This window comes from Mustela nivalis (genome assembly GCF_964662115.1).
Source record: "Mustela nivalis genome assembly, chromosome: X".
Taxonomy (NCBI): Eukaryota; Metazoa; Chordata; class Mammalia; order Carnivora; family Mustelidae; genus Mustela; species Mustela nivalis.
Window position 1 is genome coordinate 3,751,335 of NC_139040.1, and position 14,683 is coordinate 3,766,017.

Genomic DNA, 14,683 nt, shown 5'->3' on the forward strand with positions numbered 1-14,683 from the left:
AATGAAGGAAGTGGTGAAGGGCAAGGAAAGAGCCAGCGGGGGAGTCAGGAGACCTGGGGTCTCGGCTTAGTTCATCCTTATGCTTGGCATCCAGGTAGACTCAGGTAAGTCCCATTGTCTCTCTAAGGCTACTTTTTCATGCAGAAAGTAAGGGCAACGACAGCGCCCACTGTCAGGGGCTGTTGTGAGAATGGGCTGGAAGGACAAGGGGAAATTCCTCCATATGGGCTCCGGGCAGTACCTGCACAGGGAAGGGCTAGTTCCACCTTCCGTCCCCACTCCCCCTTCAGGCTTGGAAGCTGGGCCACCTGAGTGTAGCCCGGGCTTTGCTATTAACATTCTGAGCTTGAGAAAGTCCCTTTCCTTTTGTGTCTATTGAGATGGTGTTTTTTTTGTTGTTGTTGTTGTTGTTTTGTTCTGTTAATATGGTTCATTACATTGAATGATTTTCATAGGTTGAACCAGCCTTGCTTTCCTGGGATAAAGCCCACTTGGTCACAGTGTATAATTCTTTTATATGTTACTGGACTGACTTGCTAGGTTTGTTTTTGTTTTTGTTTTTTTTGAATTTTTGCATCTTTGTTCCTAAAGGGTATTGGTCTACTTTTCCCTATTAGGCCCTCCCTGTGTCCTCTTCTGTAAAAGGATGTCATTGACCTAGACAACCTCCAAGGTTTCTTTCAATATTCATGTTCTCTGACGTTGTGATACAAAGGCGACTAAGACAGTGATTCTTAGGCCCTAGACAAGCTTGGACTCTTCCTTGTGTAGTCAAGAGGCTGAAGATTCATTTTGCTGATTTCTCATATGACTTTAGTCTCTTCAGTTGACCTCACATGCAAGGCCCAAGCATCTTTAGATGCTTAGGATGGAAACTAAAGCCAGCCAGCCAATTCATTTTAAACTTCTTCCAAATGCATATGGTTGTATTTTCCTAGACCTGGGGTCAAAGAGTGAATTAAACAAACAAGGAGAAAGGGGGAAGGGAACCAAGAATCCAAACACTGAACGGAGAGGCAGGGAAGAAGCACAGTCCACCTACAAACCAATCAAACTAGCCTTGGCCTCATTCTCCAAAGTAGCCAATTTGGCGCTACCCTTGCACTGGTTCCTGTCACTATCTGTCCACCCCAAACTCAAGGAAGGGCCTGTCCTGTCATAGCTACTGCAGGAAGGATATGGTGATGTGGAGATCTGCTCAGATCTCCTGCCATGGGGGGCACCATTGGCTGATAGCCTTCAGGAGCCATCCCTTTGGCTTTGTCACCATATGTGGCCCTGACCCCACTCCCAACCATTGTAGGAACATGGCAGGTATACTAATGTAAGCCCACTCCTGTGAGGTATGGGACTTTTCCAGCGGCAACTCTGGCTCAAGGACTCTCCATTGGCCTTGCTGAAACTTTCCTGGAGCTGCACTGCAGTTCAAGGTTGTTCTTACCCAGTCCTTCTCTGGTACCCAGTCGTCACGGACCACCTGCACTGTGGGCAGAGGCTTCTCTCACCCCAATGCACGTCTTAGGCTTCTAACCCCATACTGAAGGCAGACACAAAGGAGCACGTGGCTACTCAGTTCTTCTTCCTGCCCCAAATACAAAGAAAACCCTTCCTCCCAACCACTCCTTACACTGCCCGGGAGGTGCCACAGGGAGCAGTGAGCAACGCAAGTAGTGCTCCCCTGTCTCTTCCCTTACACACTTGGCTCACAGCTCAGAGACTTAATTTCTGTCTGAGTTTTATTGGAGTTTCCAGAATTTCCTGGGCCAGATATCTCTTTCTGTTATTTTCCTTCCTCAACCCAGTTATGAGCTGGGCTACACAAGTCATGGGGAAACGCTGGACATGTCCAGCAGCCCTCAGTAAATACAGTACACTGCCCCAAAGAGAAAGTTCTGGTAGCTACCGCACTGCTCTCTCTCCCTCATTGAAGCTTTGCAACCCAGTAAATGGGTGGATTACGGGGCTGTTATGAAGAAATGAGGTCTAGCTCTGGGAACCAGAAAGGCAAACATATGCATGACCTATCACTAATGCTGGATGAACAGACATCCTTTTTGATGTGTGGACATCCAATGAAAAAGGGTCCATCAGTTACACTAAACTTAGATAGTGTCTTCAAAGTCAGTATGTGCAGGATATACTGCTAGCTAGTTTGTGGACTTTAGTAAATAATTGGCCTTCTCTGAATAAATTCATTTAAGGGTTTAGTTTATTGTAAAATTATATTTAATAGCAGAGTTTTACAGCAGTGGTGATAAACTGTCAAGAGCACATGAAGTTCATATCCCGTCCCCAGATTTGAAGCCATGTGCCTGCTTCAAGAGCAGAATTTATGAGCTCAGGACCTGTGCTGGGAATCAGGGGACTCCAGCAGTTACTCAGAGCCAATCACTTCATGACCTTGTGGGACTGTGGGACTCCCATACCTCAGTAGAAAAGTGAGGGGTTTACCCAGATCAGCTTTCTGGACCTGGCTGCCTGGAGCCTATTGTGAACTGAGGGGCGTCTCTCGCTTTCCCCCAACTGCCCATCTACAAACCAGATGCGCGTGGGACAGGAGGGAGATGGGTACTCAAGGGGCTGCTGTGTAGGGCCAGGAGGCCCAGGGGTCTGGTAGGTAGGGAGGTCCCCTAGACCCCTGATGTACCAGACTGCCAGAGAGGAGGGAGACAGAGGCTCCTAAACTGTCCGTGCCATTGCCAAGGACACTAGGGTTCTCCGTGGTGTGTGTGTGTGTGTGTGTGTGTGTGTGTGTGTGTGTGTGTCTGTTTGCTTCCTCTGGAACACCTGTCATCCTGTCTTGTAAAACGTATAGTGTAGTCGTCTAGTACTGTAGCTGCGGCCTGCTCAGTCAACCTTTTATATATTTGTGCGACACGTATTTACTGAAACACTGAAACGAAGATTTCTGGTATAGCTTGATAAGTGCAGAGTGTTTGAGAACAAACAGGAGAACCCAACCTAGTCTGGGTGGTGGTTTCATGGCAAAACCGAGCTTTCAGCTGTGACCCGAAGGATGATGAGACGTTGGCCAGGTGAGGGACTCTGGGAAACTGGCAAAGTTCTCGAATCAACTTGATCTATGTCATAGCCATACCCAGGGCCACTCCTCTCTGAAGACCCAACTAACACCCAGGTTGTGGATATTTGGGGGAATGCTTGCAACATGAGGCTTAAGGCTATGGGTTAAGACGGGGCTGTTTTCAGGAGCCCCATGGTCTTCCCAAGGAGCACGGTGCTCTATGGGCAGTGAAGAGGATGGATTGACGATCTTCACAATTCAGTTCCTAACTATTAAATTCTAGAAGCTTGTTAACCTTCCAAAAGCCCTAAGGTGTCCTGGGACATGAGGACGGTGCATCACCTGCTGTTTCCTAGATTGGAGCTGAATCCCTTTGGGGAGGGAGTAAACAGGCTTTCTATAGCAGTTTGGGAGGCCTGTGCTTGGGAAGGAGGGGGCAGATGGATGTGGATGGCGGAGGAGGTCAGTTATGACAGCTCAGTCAGCCTTGCTTGCCCCTATAAGCTTTGGGGGAACCTGGTGTCACTCAGGGCTCTAGAATTGGGGCGCTCAGCTCCACTCCCATGAAGTGGCGTAGTAGACATGCAATCAGGGTGTTCTGGGAAAGAAGCCTCCTTGTTTTTCTGACAGAGCTTCTAGAAGTGACTCTCTCTCCAGCTCGGCTGGATGAGGGAAGAGGAAGCCTGTAGCCCCAGGAGCTGCTGGCAGCTGTGTGTGCCCACAAGGGGGAGCCAGCTTGAGGATGAAGGACCAGGACCAGAGCGCAGGAAAGAAACAGCTTCCTCTGTAACTGTTGAGCTACCGATTCAAATCACCCCTGAAGTGGACCCAACCTCTGGACTTGCACTTATAGGACTCAGTCAGCTCCTGTCACTGGCCAAGACAGTATGAGCTGGTTTTCCTGTCATTCGTGACCCAGACCTCTGAGTTCATGAGGTCCGGGTTATACTTCCAGCCTCCCGTTGGAGAGCATCCCATTCCCAGTGATGAAGCCCAGGGCTTGTTGGACACTGGTCAGCCTCAAGCCATGCTCCTTTGTGCCCGGACCAGTTTACAAAGAAATCTACCACACATGAACCGCGCGTGCGACCTGCTCCGGCAAAGGCGGCTGGTGCGGGTCAATGGCGACAGGCTTGGGGTCTTCACTCAGATCTCAAGCGGGCTGCTCAAGCTCTTCACTGCTCTTTTTTGCATGAGTTGAGTGCGATACACATTTTAGAAGCCGAACTACATTAAGGATTCCTAGTTCATATCCGATTCCAAGTAACTCGAATATGTACTTTGTGGGTTTCTGTGAGGAAAATAATTGATGGTCCAAACTGGAAGTCATCTATAGAAAATAGGCAGGGCTAGCTCCTAAAAGCAATTATTGGCATTGAGCTCCTGAATTTTTAAATCCCTTGAAAAGTCTGACAACATACCAGAAAGTAGAGATTTCAGAGGTAATAACTGTAAACAAAATATTAAAAGCCCATAAGCGGTGTTGCCAAGTAGGATGCTGATGGCTCTAGAGACAATCATGAGGGCTCATTGCAGTTTCTCATCCCTAGTCCAATATTCTGTCACAGACTTTATTTACCCCGAGAGTGGGAAATAGACACAAGTCAAGTGCAAGTTTACAGAGAAACACTCGGCTTTCGGGTACCTCTTCTGGGAGTGGGGAGGTATATAGGTTGGAGTTTGCCTGGAAAAGGAGCTCAGGCAGGGCCAAGAGGAGATGCTGCTGGCACCACGGCAAATGAGATTTTGGGAGGCAGGAACAAAGCGTGACCTTCCCGTTCCCTTCTGAATGGGACTGATAGGGCAGGAGCATTTCGCTCAGTTGAGTAAAGCCTCACCCACCCCGAGGGTCTCACTCCAGTGCCTTACGCTCAGGTCAGAGGCAAGCCTCCAGGACAGGGGTGAAGAACTGGGGAGAGAAGACTCGGGGGTAATGTCACGCTTGTCTTCAAATCTCTCAAGGACCCTGAGTTCAGAAGACCTTTCTAGCGGGTAGCGGGAAGGAATCTCCTTGTAATGTAATTAGTCTGCCAAGGAAGACACTTCCAAATGAAAAACTAATGAAGCAAATAAAAGACACAAACAATACAGCTGTCAAAATGACAAACAAAACAAAACCCTCAAACTGTCATTTCCACAAAGAATATAAAAATCCACACTCGTGAGCTAGTGAAGAAAACCTCTTAATGCTTTTGTTTTAACTTTTTTGAAATTTTTAAACCAAGGGTGAGAGCTTATTCAAAGACAACTGGAACTTAGAAGAACTTCTAAGTTACAACCGAAGCCTGAAGAGAGAAGAACATAGGCTGAACGGCCTTCAAAATGGGCTTGTTTGACACTGCGCTCGCCAGAGGGAAACAGCAGACTTAGAAATAGGCTGTGGGTCAGGAAAGGCACTCGCTTTGCTCTCAGGACTGGCTGAAACATACTGGTTTCTGTGGGGAATACTTGTGTCAGCTCCGAGTGGCACGAAAGGATCTCACATGGGGGGGGGCAGTGGTAAGAGTGGCCTGCATCGGGGCGCCTGGGTGGCTCAGTGGGTTAAAGCCTCTGCCTTCGGCTTAGGTCATGATCCCAGGGTCGTGGGATCGAGTCCCGCATCTCTGCTCTGCTCTCTGCTCTGCAGGGAGCCTGCTTCCTCCTCTCTCTCTCTCTCTGCCTGCCTCTCTGCCTACTTGTGATTTCTGTCTCTCAAATAAATAAATAAAATCTTAAAAAAAAAAGTGGCCTGCATTTCCAAGCCAACTTTTTTGGGGGAGGGAGGGGCGGTTCTTATGTGCTGCTGTCACTGTGCTATGCGAAATGGCTGCCAGAGGTCCTATTCTGTCTTTCCACGATGCATCAAACGATGACCACCAGCACCGCAGAACAGCCAGTGCAAACCACTCCTGGGGGTGAGCAACTGTGGGTGCGTTAGGGGTTGGAGGAACCCTGTGTTCTCAGATCTCACTCTTGGGGAATGCCAGGCACAGCTGGACCAGAAAAATGCAGCATGGTCGGAGCGGGGGTGGGGGGGAGGGCCCCATGTGAGAGACTGAGTTCCTCAGCCTTGAAGTCTGCGAGTTTCTACCCCTAATTACTCGGAAACACTCAAAAATAGTCCCAAGAGCCTAATTCAGCAACACCAGCAGATGTAATTCATCTGTCTCATCCCCCCTTCCTGCCAGCTTCCATTCATTGCTCCAAAGGGTCGCTCAGCTCACTTTGACAGAGCCAGAGAAGCCTTCTTCCTTGTTGATATCAAGTGGTGCTGCAGACAAGACCCAAATAACTGATTACAACGTGAACCTCACCAAGCCCTGAAATATGGAAACCAAATGTCTTGGGAGCTGGGCACGTGAGTCGGGACACAAGAAGCAGGTGTGTCGACTTTTTCAAAAGTCATCTGGGCCTTGGTCAGAGGCCCTCACTTCCTACTTTGTGTGCCAGAGTCAAGGCCTTAGGAGCTGGCTCACATTGTGGTTGAGAACCTTAACTTCTTCCAGAGCTCTACTCCAGGGCCCAGCACTTGCTCCAGAGGGAGAGTTTGCACAGAAAGCTAGTCACACATGGCGAGTCCCCAGCATCATCCTGTTGGCTCTTGCATTAATCAGCAAGCTGTGAATCATCGTAGTATGTCTAGACTTGTAGACGCACCGGAGGACCAAGGAAGCAAGTGGGGTTTCTTAAACCCAGTCAGAAGCAGAGATAATGTCTCTTCCTGTCTATGGTCGCTTCTCCGTTCCCTGACCCATGTGTTGTCATGTCTCCAAAATACCCAGAAAGGACAGAAATTGCCTTCAACTGACCAAGAAAGTGATTTCTAAGTGCTGGCTACGCACCTCACTAGACATCCAGAAACCCCAGCTGGCTCACGAAGATGATAGGCACCCACGTAGTCACTACGGCGCCTGTCTCGGACAGAAAACATGTAGCTCGGCCTAAGGCCATCTTTGCCTTGCACACTCATATTATTCGAAAACAAAATATTCTTTCTGATGAGGACAGGATTGACAAGTGTTTCAAAACTCAAGTCTTTCTTTTTTTGTGGTAAAAGTTGCCATTTGAACCATTTTAAGTGCAACCATCCTCACCATCCATCTCCAGAACGTGTTCTTCAACCCAGACTGAAACTCTAGACCCCCGTTAAGCAGCAACTTCCCCTTTTCTCTCCCCCAACCCCAGGCATCTACCGCACTGCTTTCTGTCTCTATAAATTCACCTACTCTAAGTACCTACGGGAGTGGACTCGTACAGCATTTGTCCTTTTGTGTCTGGCTTCTTCCACTGAGTATAATGTCTTTAAAACTCATTCACGTAGTAGCAGGTGTCAGAATTCCCTTCCTCTTTAAGACTACATAATAGTCTGTAATACGGACAGATAAACTGTGCTTACCCATTCACTGGTTACGGGCATTTGGGTTCTTCTCACCTTTGGGCTGCTATGGAAAGAGCTGCTGTAAACACTGGTGAACAGATTTCGGTTCAAGGACCTGTTTTCAGTTCTTTGGGATCTATGCCAATGAGTGAAATTGTTGGGTCATATAGTAATTCTATGTTTGCATTTTGAGAAACTGCCATACTATTTCCCACACTGGCCGCGCCAGTCTCTATTCCTACCCATGGTGCCCACGATTTCCAATTTCTCCACATTCTCACCAGTGCTTGTGATTTTCTGTTTTGTTTTTTGTTTTGTTTTGTTTTAAATAATAGCCACCCTAATGGGGGTCAACATTTTCTCTGTTTTCATTTTCCAGAGCTTGTTTTTGAAAGTGTGGCCTGATAGAGTGAAAGGGTCATGGAATCATTCCCACTGACTCCCACTCAGAGGAGGCTGGGGGCCTCCCACACCTTTCAAAACTTGGTCACCTGGAAATATACGATCATCACTCAAAACTGTAAACGAGGAGTCCACCTTCATCTATTGGCCTCGAGAGTTAGCTGGCTTTGGCAAATTCTCTTCATGTAGCACCCAGCCATGGACCCATGGAAAAAGTCTAGCTCCCCACAACTGTCCTCCCCTCTTCTGCTCAGGGGGGACAACCAGCTAGAATTTGCGCCTTTGGATTCAAATCCAAAGCCCCCCAGAGCAAAGCAAAATTTGCAATACTTTCTGACGAAATAGGCTATGCACCTTTTAAGCCTTCAAGGGCCACATTGAGGCCAAAGCTGTGTGATAATTTCTTGAAGTGCCTGCTTCCCTTTTGCCTGGGTACCTGAGCTTCAAGAGCCAAATCGAGCTGTGTGGGCTCGGTGCGATTCCCAGCTGCACATGTCCTAATCCAACAGGAAAATTTATTCACATGGGAGAAGGACCAAAGTACGGAAGAAAGAGAGAAACGCTGCCTCTTCACTGAATCCATTCTGTCTCAGAAGCCTGCTGGTCTGCTGGGAGGCAGGAGCACGGGAAGGCTGTGCTGGGGGCACCTGTGCCTCTGCAGTGGAAATGAGATCTCTCTGGACCTGTGCATGCATTTTGACTTTCAACAGCTCCTTTGACTTTCAACTCCTTTTGATGGGAGGGACTCAAATGAGTCAACTCATGGCAACAAAACACACACACACACACACACACACACACACACACAAACAGACAAAGCATTATCTGTCACCGTGGGCAACAACTAACGAGATCCAACAGAAATCCAAAGTTTTTCGACTCCTTAGAAAAAAACAGAAAGTTCTTTGGTGGTGAGGGGTTTGGTTTAACCATAAATAGCGTTCCATCCTCTGCCCACCCTCAAGTTCATGAGCAGCCAGCCAGGGCACACACACGGCCACGTTTAGCAGCAGGCCCAGATCTTGGGATTTGTCAACCCCCAAGGGAAAGAAGAGGCTAAAAGTACAAATGGACTCAGAAGAGGTTTCCTAAATCTGTGCTATGCGGCCATTCACGGGTTTGACAGGGAGTGGCTGCGGGGGATGCGGCAGGGAAGGGGGCAGGCAGAGGAGTCCCATTAGTGCGCATGCGCGGATCGCTGTCCGGCCCTGCAGGTGGGGTGTTAGGGCCACAGCTGAAGCGCGCAGGCCCCCTGTGATTTTCCACTCACTCTAGACACTTTTTACGTTTTGCTAACTTTTCACTTGGGATCACAACAGCAGCTCAGAGCACTTCTGTCCTCTTCTACTCTCTGAAAACCTTCCCTGGTTTTACAGCAAGAAATAAGCAGGTCGTCTCGGTAAATGCCGCAAAAGAAAACAATTTATACGCTTTGTTTCTAAACATCTCATTCTGAGCACCTCAGCTTCAGTGAAGTTCATGGTTTCTTTTCAAGTGTTTTAAGGAGAAATGAACAAACAAAAAACCCACAAAAACTTGATAAGAGGTTTCTGAAAATGGTTGTGTTTGAGCCTTCATAATGCAATCACTAAGCAATTATAAAATGCGCTCTGTTGATCACTACGATCGAGGCCTCTGACTGGGGGCTTTTTGCACCCCTATCAGCTTCGGCGTGGACCTCACTGCAGAGACAAAAAGTACCACCGATGTTTAAAGGGTTAGTACTTGACAAGCAGTGCATTTAAAAAAAAAAATTCTGCTTTTTGAAAAAGGGACATAGCTTTGAGGTGGAGGATCCTTAATGATTCTCAGAAACCAGAAGAGAAACAGAAAGAAAAACCAGATTCTGGGTAATATTAGTACCAAGTTCTGAGTCTGCATTTCCCAAATTCAGCGCCCAGTGGAGTTTCGTTTCATGGCCATTCAGAGTGGTTGAAACGAAACTTGGTCAACACGGAGAAACCGGTCCCTGAATTTTCAAAAATGTATGTTACACTGTGTCTAATTATATTTCCTCCCAAAGCAGCTAAAAAAAGGCTTCCCCAAACGAAATAGCGTTTTGCAGCCCAATTTAGAAAGAAAGGAAAAAGTAAGCTTGTGTGTACAGTTGTGCTCACAGACAAAATGAAGATGCTTATTCAGGAAAAGGCTGCCCCATCTGGCAGAGAAGATGCGTGTAGAGCCAGCTCAGCCGTGACCCGGGGAACCTGACTCACCGCCCCCATCCTCCCGCGCCTGGTGACAGCTTGCCCAGAGGCCTCGGCTCTTGCACTGCAGCGGGACTCACTTCCGGACTGAAATCCGTGATGCTTTGTGCCAGAATTAGTAAAAGACAAATGCAAGGAAATTTTTCTCCTAATAGGGGAGCCCTATTAGGAGGGTTCTCTCCCAGCCCTTACCCTCAAAACAAGAGAAGAACTAAAGGAAACCAGTGAAAGGACCAGCAAGTCCAAGGTCACAGGTCCTCCCTGACAATATGTGGCACATCTGATTCCCGGGAGTGGGGGGGGGGGGGTCCAGTACGTTAGCAAGAGAACTGTCACCTGCTTTCCAATGCTTATGAACAATTTGAGACTGGAAGGAGGCTCCCCAGGAGCACCATCACTCTCAACTCTCCTTCTCTTTTTCTTAAATTTGAATTTAAAAAAAAATTAAAGTTTTTTTATACAAGTATAATTAACACACTGTGTCATATTAGTCTCAAAAGTCACATAATGTGATGAGCACCGAGTTAGCGTGTAGAATTGTTGAATCGTTACACGGTGCCTCTCCTGAATCTTTCTCGGGTGGAAAGTGGAGCCGATGTCACTTTGACAAGAAGAGACAGTTGTCTTGGTCTAGCCTGGTTTTATCATTTCTGTTTTCCATGAGGGGTCATGGTGCAAATGTAGAGATTTTAATTTGCAGTGCTAACCGAGACTGCAGTAATTAAAGGTTCTGCTCTATTGAGCAGGTGAGCACAGCCTTGGAAATTCAAACCAAGAGGAATCTTGAGTTTTGGCAAAGGTTCTTGTGGGAGGCTTCGGGAGTGGGTGTGAATGGTGGAGGGGAGGGAAGAGGAGGGGGGAGGCAGCCCTGCAGTTTCAGCAGGGGTGCTCCGAGTGCTGGCATCCATCTGGGGCCCTAAGCAAGGCTCTAAGAACACAGCGACAACAGGGGACACCCATTCCCCCAATGCCAGTGGCAAGGCAGAAGCAGGGTTTCTGCTGGCACTGGTGCTGGGTGACCAGCAAGGCTAGCCCGTGCTCGCCCTGCCATTGGCTCTCTGGGCCTATCAGCGGTCATCCTGGGAGGGAGGGGGCAGCCGACGTTCTCCCCTTGTCTCCTGCTGGGGGTGCTCAGAAAGCTATGGCCGGGCTCAGTGGCTCGGCTCTTTCCTGGGGTCACCGACTCGTGTCCTCTACTTGACTTCTCTTCAGCCACCTGGCAAATGTCCTCCCTGACCCACCGCCCCTCATCTGCCAACAGCTAGAGAGGAACCTGGACACTGAGGCAGTCTAACCCACTCCACTGGGTTACTGGTGTTGTAAGTTTCAGGGACTTTCTAGAAAAAGCAGCAGCTAACATCCGTGGAGCATTTTTGTGCACCAGACCGTACGCCCAGCGTTTGTACCTCACCTCTTTTAATCCTTCCAGCGGCGCCATTAGACAGGGATAGGAGTATCTCCAGCTTACAGATGGGGAGAGTATGGCCCGGAGAGGGAAAAGAGCTTGCCTAAATCAAGAGTAACAGAGCTGGAACCGGGACAATAGGGCTCCAAATCCTGTGTCCCTTTGAACCTGGCCTCAAGCCCAGTGCAGGGGCCTGCCGCCTGCCAAGCACACCCGTCCTCCACGGCCATGTCCCCTGCCCAGTGTCATCGCCCTCAGGCCCTGGGCCCTGGGGGTGCTACCACCCCCCCCCCCCGCAGCGGAGCGTAGCAAGAGGGCTCCCTTGAGGCGCCACCTCAGACCAAGCTGCCCAGACCCCCGCGGCCGGCTCAGCCCGTCAGGGAGGCAAGATGGCGAGTTCTCTCGTTTCACCCACTGTCTCCGTGATTCCTGGGGTTACCGCTGCCGCGGCTAACGGGATGGGAGGCTCATGGGTAAAGGTAGAAATCGTAGCAAACCCCAGAGGCGCCTCATCCCGCCTTCCTCAAGGCAGGCTTGGTGCCCCTCCTGCCCTTCTCAGAATCTGTCCAAACAATGTCCTGGGCCTCTTCGGTCCATTTCTCCACAGCTGCCCCCTTCCCCTGTGCCTCGGCCTGCCTCAAGGATCAGATTTCGAGCCTTTTTGTTCTTATTCCAACTGGCCGCCATCCACATCCCTCCTCCCCAGGACACTGCGCTCCCAGCTCTGCAAACCATGTGCACTGGGGGCCCTCAAGCTGCCTCCTCAGTGGCCCTGTTCGCATCTCTGAGCAAATGTAAGCTCCACTCACAGCGTTCGGACTGATTTTTGCAAGGAGCTCCTTCAAGGAGAAGGAGCCCTAAGTTTTGGAAACAAGATTCAGCTTAAGAGCAGAGAGATGTCAGAAGCCTGGGTGACACAGGGAGGCTCTGACAACCCCACACGCCAGGGCCACTTGTCCCGACTCCAAGGGGAGCCTTCTTTCATAATTGCACGTGCCTTCCTTTCATAATTCCAGGTCCGCTTTCCTTATCTGTGATTTCAAACCCCAAAAGCTCGAAAAGCCCATTTGTTTTGGTAAGTTTGGCATTGGAATTTATTTGGGGACAAAAATGGGTCGTGGACTTTGGGAACTATTCATAGTTTTCCGTAAGAATAAGGAAATGCTGCCCTAGGCTGCCAGAGGCTCACGCGATACTTGGCAAAAGCACCGTATTAGCTTTCTAAAGTCCCAAATGTTCTGAATTTGGAAACGCATCCGACCCCCGAGGCAGTCGATTCCAGCCCGGGGCCCGCACCAGCCCCGACTGACCACGAAGCCTGTGCCGGGCTCTGGGCTATTTCAGCTCAGAGGGGCTGAGTGACGTTGTTCCTGGCACAGAGCCGGTCAGTGGCGGCGCCTGGACTTGAACCCCCACGCCCTCGCTTCAGCCGCCACACTGAACTGCCAGATGGCATATGCCTTTTCCCTTCAGTGCAAACAAACGGTCCACCGAAATCGCCGGAGCTGAGAAATACGGGAGCTGGGCAAGGGGCACCAAGCGAGAGACCCCTGCCTGCGGGGTGAAGGTGGCCAGTTTCCTTTTCCAGCGGGCCCGGAATTGCCTCAGTGGGGCTGAGCCCCGAACAGGGAGAACCACGAGGTCAGCAGGCGCCACAACCGCTGCCCACCTGCAGGGAGCGCCGCTCGGATTCCGTCCCCACACAGCATCGGTTTCCAGGGCCACATTTCAGGCCCCAGAAACGGGATCTGGAGACTCAGGGCCAAGAGTTAGTCTTAGTGATAGCAAACCGTCACTGGCAAGTATCTCGTGACGCGAGACCCCGTTCAAAAATCTTTAGATGTATTACTGCGTTTAATGTTCAACCAGCCTGTCAGAACACTTCACCGAGGACTGGTTCCCAGGCGCGGAGCTCTCATGAGGCACGGAGGAAAAAGACACGGGTCCTATCCTCCAGGGGCTGCCCTGGTCACACTCATCCGGGGCCCTCAGAAGAGAGGTCAGCCCTGACAGCTACTTCCCACAGGCCAGGTCCCTGGCCAAGCTGTCCTCCTTGGCTTCTCTACAGAAAAGGGAGCCCACATGGGAGATGGAAGTACCCGGGGCTGTCTGGAGAAGCTTCCTGGAGGGGAGGGCACCTTAGGAGCTGTAGGAGTGGGTTAGGAGTGGGACAGGAGCCAGAAGGTGGGAACGGACAGCCAGGCACAGGGAATGGCAGGAGTGAGGCTGCGAATGCACAGTGGGCCAGAAACTATGAGCACTCCGGGTGATAGAAGTCAAGGGCCAAGTGGGCCTGAAGAGCACCGAGTCTAAGAAGGCACATGGAGCCTCTGGAAACTTCTGAGCAAATGTGAAACACGGTCAGTTCTCTGTTATATGTGGTCGCTTGAAGGTAGTGTTTGCAGTGATGGCTGCTTTAGTGGGGGAAACCACTTTAAGAGTCAACTCTGAGTTCAGACAAGTAGCCAAGAGGACCTGAACTCAGAGAGGGCTAAGGTCCCTCCCCAAAGGAGAGACAAGGATGAACAGCACCCTGGGCAGGCAGGTATCTGACATGGTCCCCAGTGACCCCTGCCTCCTGGTAGTCACACCTTATGTTTGTGTCTAAAGAACAGAATAGAGCAGAAGGGATGGGACATCATTTTCGAGACGAGGTTCTAAAGACCATGACCTCTGACTTGCTGGCACTCCCTTTCCTCTCTTGCTGGCATATTCTGTTTTGCTTACTCAGATGAAACCGGCTGCCATGTTGTGAGGTGCTCTATGAGGAGGCCCACATGGCAAGCAACCAAGGGAGGCCGCTAGCCAACAGCTCATGAGGAACCGAGGCCTCAGTCCAACCACCTGCAAGGAACTGCTTCCTGCCAACAACCTTGGCAGTGAACTTGCAAGCAGAACCTCCCTGGTTGAGCTGGAGATGACCACAAACTTCCGAGCGACTCACGGTCAAAAGACCCAGCCAGGTGGTGCCAGGACTCCTGGCCCACGGAAACTGCGAGGTGATACATGTGTGTTGTTGTAAGCAGATGTTTTGGAGTAATTTGTTACCCGGCAAGAGATAACCAACACAGGCAGCGAGTGGAGCACTGACGAGGGCCACCTGCGGTCCACACCACTCAGGAAGGACCAGCTGAGTCTAGCGGTCAGATTGTAGGAGATGAGGGAGAGGGAGAAATCACAGTGATTTTGGGAAGAGCACAGGCTCTGAACTAAGACTTCCTGGTTTCCGGTTCCTGCTCTGCCCCTGGCTGTATGACTCTGGGCAAGTCATTTCAACTCTCTGAGCCTCA

The 14,683-nt window shown here is 50.1% G+C and overlaps 1 protein-coding gene across 5 annotated transcripts in view; it reads right to left on the reverse strand.

Moving 5' to 3' along the window:
• MAMLD1 (mastermind like domain containing 1) overlaps positions 1 to 14,683 on the reverse strand; it is a 112,300-nt gene that overhangs the window by 19,967 nt on the left and 77,650 nt on the right. The window lies entirely within an intron of this gene.